The sequence below is a fragment of the Penaeus vannamei genome, chromosome 31 (genome assembly GCF_042767895.1).
Source record: "Penaeus vannamei isolate JL-2024 chromosome 31, ASM4276789v1, whole genome shotgun sequence".
Classification (NCBI taxonomy): domain Eukaryota; kingdom Metazoa; phylum Arthropoda; class Malacostraca; order Decapoda; family Penaeidae; genus Penaeus; species Penaeus vannamei.
The window spans coordinates 14,824,605-14,829,604 of NC_091579.1; positions in this window are offsets into that span (position 1 = coordinate 14,824,605).

Sequence of the window (5,000 nt, forward strand, 5' to 3'; positions counted from 1 at the left end):
ATGGCTTACGATCCATCTTTTTGCAACTGTGTGCTCTGTGCCGAGAAGGAATGGAAGAAAGGCCAAGATGACGAGAGTGATGCATACCTTTCACCCTGATGTTAGATTAAAAAATGACGTATTCACATTTTCGCCCTGACCCCGATGTCAGTTTATGAGGAACAGATTGCACGCCGGTATAGTTCTTTTGTGTCAGTTTTTCCCGCTGGTAACTGGTACGCGGCATAACCCTGTCTCATCTAAGGCCTTTTGTTGCGGCAGCCCGAGCCACCAGGTGTGCTCTCGAGAGATTCGCTGAAAACAATGCCTACGAAAGTGACATTTCAGCGGTTGTTCATTGTTTTATTTACGGAGAAATGTGGAAGTTAATGTGATGCAATGTGTATCGGGTATTGTTTAGAAAAGCTAGAATGACATGAGCCTAGGCCTCTTGATTTGTAAATGGATGTACTGCATTAAAATTTTTACAAGGTTTTGTAGAGTGCGGTATAGAGACCTTCCTCTGGGTTTAGACAAGATAAGTGGTAGCAGCTTTTGCACCAATACTTTTTTTTACGAATGTCTAGAATCATATATCATATTTCTCATAGAAGATATGAGAAAAAGCGGGAAATCAGCTCCACCTTTCCCTGGCAGCCCGTCTAACAAGAATTGATCACAGTACCGCACGCACACCCACCCCCTGGGCCCCCAAAGCCCGGGGTGCAGGTGGGAGTGCAGGTTTTTTAAGCCGCGACTCCTCTTATCGCAGAAACCTTTCTGGCGAGTCAGGTTATCACCTTTAACTGTCAGGTGCTTAACACAACCGCCGAAGACCTTTAGGCTATACAAATTGTTATGCCGCTACCAACTTGGAGGCTGGAAGGGACGGCAGGAGGGGCGGGCGAAGAGATACGGTGTGAGTATGCGTTTTGACCTCCTTGGCACTGACACGTGTTGACTTGGCTTGGATTCGATCCCGCTGACGGATCAGCATTTTGAATCCATGTGTCAAGACAAGAACGTCATTTAATTGGCAGGTGGCTCTACCACCTGCGAAGCATCAGCAGTATAGTAAATGATGAAGGCATAGTAAAAGTGTGAAAAAATACTTTCACTTCTGCTGAGTGTTGAAACTAAATGTGCACATAAAACAAAGTACATGTGAGGCTGAGAAAAAAGAAAGATAAATATTTTTCTGATGTTAATTCTAACCGTAACCACTTATCTCTGTCATTTTCTCCCCCCCCCCCCCCTATTCACTTTCCATGTCTGCGAGATCAGATTTGCCTGACTCAAACCAAGGAAACGAAGATATAGCATCAGCGAAATGATGTCATTACACTGCAAATTTAGACTCTAATACAGGCATAGCTTCAAACAGCGGGATATATGAAGCCGAAGAGTTCTGTGTTACGCTATATCGCCGAGTTTACACTTACTGTAGTTTTTCTTAAGTTGTTAGTGTCGCAAGTTTGCCAATAAATTCGGCGCTCATGCTTGAATCTGACGGTTACTGCATTGTGCTGCCTGAGTCTGGTCCCTTGGGCCATAAGAAAACCTCGAGTTTGCATGTTTATCTTCGTGTTTTATGTACCAGCCTTCAGGGGTTTGATAAACCAAAGAAATCCCTCTTACCAGAGTGTTGATGATTTGTTAGAGATCACAGTGAAAGGTATTCTAAGGTCTGTGACATTTTTTTTCTTGAGAGCAATAATTCTCGGTTATGCATCGTCACCTGTGTTTTGCCAATGTATATTTTATAATATCCATTGTCATACCAATTCATCGTCTTAAGTTTCGGTATATCGGTATCAAAACCAACTGAACCTGTAGTGACGATCTGCTAGACTGCTCTTGTGTCAAACTTGAGGTTCATCTTATTTGGCGCTAGCAAATGAACACTTTGCAATTATTCATTCCAGAAAAGAGCTGATCTGGACTTCTGTTCGAACGTCTCTATATTTTTTTCGGAAGATTTACTAGTCATAAATTTTAGGGGCAACAGGAACATGATGAGCCGATAGACTTATTAACACGTTGAATAATATCGCGAGAGAGTTCTTCAGTCTCCTTTAATCTATTTTACTATATTACTGCATGGCGACTGCGTATTTATCTGAAAAATAGCCTTCATCTTAGTTTTATGATATAGTAAAAGAATAAAAGTATATCTACCTGATGGCACAGGTAATAATAATGAGCTGGTATATGATTAGATTAAAAAAAGTTAAAAGTAGGATATGTATACTTACCACGAATAAATAAGATAAAAAAATGGGAAATACTTTTCTTGATAGACTTCTGTGGACATAATCGTGATGACTCAACGAATTCCAATTGTTCGATGCATTGTGTGCGGGAAAACAAGCAGAACGTCGTACCTGGTAAGGATGTATACAGTAAAGAATAGTGGCTGAAGACAAGAGCTGGGGAAGGGAAAAATGAAACAATGGAAATCAAGAATGGAAGTTGGTTACACAGGGAAACAAGAGAATCGAGAATAAACCCGGCCGGGAAAGAGATTCAGATGCTGGCTCTAAATGTAAAGAAAATTCCAAACCGAAGGCCAGTATGATGTCGAAAAATAATAGAAAAGAGAACTCGAAGGCAAATATCATTATGCTATGCGACACACGGATGGACAGCCACGTGGAGAATTTTAGGCGAAAGAATAAGAAGCTCCTCAAAGACTCCATCCTGCCGCAACGGGCCTCCCCTTGGAAGCGGGCAGGCCGTCCAGAGATACATAGTACGGCCATGATGGAAGATGGACGAGGGGGAGTGCGAAGTCCTGTCGTCATTCATATTCCGAATCATGACATGGTGCTTATGGCGAAGGAGGCCACGGCAGCCCTCGCGCCCCGCAGCCCTTCAAGTGTCGGCCCAGAACTCTTCCTTTGCTCAGTTGCAAACGAACGCTCCTCGTTGGATATTCATGTATGCTGCGTGCGACACGATGATAAAATGCCGTATCACGCATGCCCGTTAAGGCTCTAATTCTGATTAAAACGGCATTATGCATCTTTCCTCCTCAGGGAGCAAGAAGAAAAAGCATTAGCTGTTCGCCTCAGTGAGGATTTCCACAAGAAATGGCGTCGCAGAATGATAGCGATACTGAGGTCGCTTTCCATTTTCTTATATGCAGCTCGACGTTTAGAATGGTAGAGCTTTAGAGGCTACGCTGATACAACAGATAGATTATCGTGCACTCATGGCGCTTTTGAGGTCAGAGGTCAGTGCATGGAGGAAGGCGAAAGGAGGGGGAGGAGGGGCGCTGTCATCCATCTGCGTAATCTTGAGAGGAAAAGAGAAATACTTTGCGATAAGGCGGTTTTGTAAGCAAGAGTCTTTGTGAATGAACTCTGTGAGACGCAGGTTACGGAGGTCATGGGGCTGATATATAAATGGGGGAGCTTGAACGTTCTCCATGTGTGTGGCGTCCGAATATTCATGAACGTTTATACTCGCAAACATTACCTTAGTTCGTATCAATCAACCGGAATTTTGTGTGCGAAGGAGCATGCTTTTATTTTGAGGCTTATGACGAGACGGCCATTGGGATTCATCGAGAAGATTTATTTTTAAACTGAAAATTATGAAAAAAATATTTACTTTTATGCCTAGGTAGCGTTCCTGGGACTTAACAGTTGAATATGGAACAACCAGTGTTTATACATTCATACTAATATGCCTGTTATATTTCATGTTAGTCTGCGATCTATGACTTTCAGAAAGTACGCAACATCTTATTAGTAGGAAGCCTAAAATTTTCCTGAAATGGGAATCGCTGGCGTCAGAAATCGACATTGCTTTGCAACACATCAGGAATAGGAACGAATAAAGATATGAGCGGCTAGCATTTAGGAGAAGCGCAGCATCAATCAGGATGCTGAAGGGCAAGAATATAAGCGGAGTTGAAGGCGTAAGTGTTGCGGGCGGCGTCGAGGCAACGAACGAGCACCGCCATGCTGTGAAACTCAACCTCAGGATCCCCGAGATACTCCTCTCGCCTGTCACTCCATATCTGTCCGGCTGGCAGATACAATCGAAGATTCATTTGAACATTTCCTACTTCTGTAGGTTTTTACAACGCAGATAAAAGAAAAAGAAAAGCAAATGCGGCATACGTTTTCGTCATCGTTCAAGGATATGACCGCGTGAAAAAAATGATCTTAATTCACGTTAAAACATCAACCCCCCGCCACTTTTTGCAGTCAACTGAAAGGCATATAGTAGTTTCACCATCCTTGCATTAATCTTGAGGGTGATTAGCGAAAGGAGGGAGGGTCGCTGCGTGGATGGTTTCGAAACGTCTTAAGAACAGTTCTTCCGTCAAGAAAAAGAGAAAGTCTTGTCGACGAGGAAAACTTTATGCCATGCCTCATGCGGGAAGGAAACTACTGTCATGGCGAAATACGGAGTTAATGATACCTTTGCATTGCAGAACCATTGCATTGGCGACACTCGTCAAGGAAGGTTTAACTGCTTCATGGTTGCCTTTATAACTTATTCCTGAAGGAAACAAATCTGAAAAAGACGACAAAGCTTTCAAAATCCTTCTTATTAGCTTGTCGACAGTTGGAATCAAACATTATTTTACGTTTATCCTTTCTCTTTCGCTTTTTCCCTCTTCATAGCTTACAGACACAAGTACGCAAGAGATAATAGTGTAATACTCGGTAGTAACTTCAATACCAGTGAATGATAGACCAATGTATGATGCATGGTCATTAGATTTAAGAATGGCTGGTATTACTGTTATTAGCGTCATCGTCTGCAATGTTGTCATTGTCATTGACATCCTTATTACTACAACTATTGTTATCATTATCATCATTGTTATTTTTTAAAATCTTTGTTATTTTAATTATTGTTGTTGTAATTGTTATTCTTACCATTGTTATCATCATCATCATCATTCTATAATAATAATGATGATAATAATAGTAAAATGATAATGATGATAATAATGATTAGTATTGTTATTTTCATCATCATCATTATATCCTCCTCCTCCT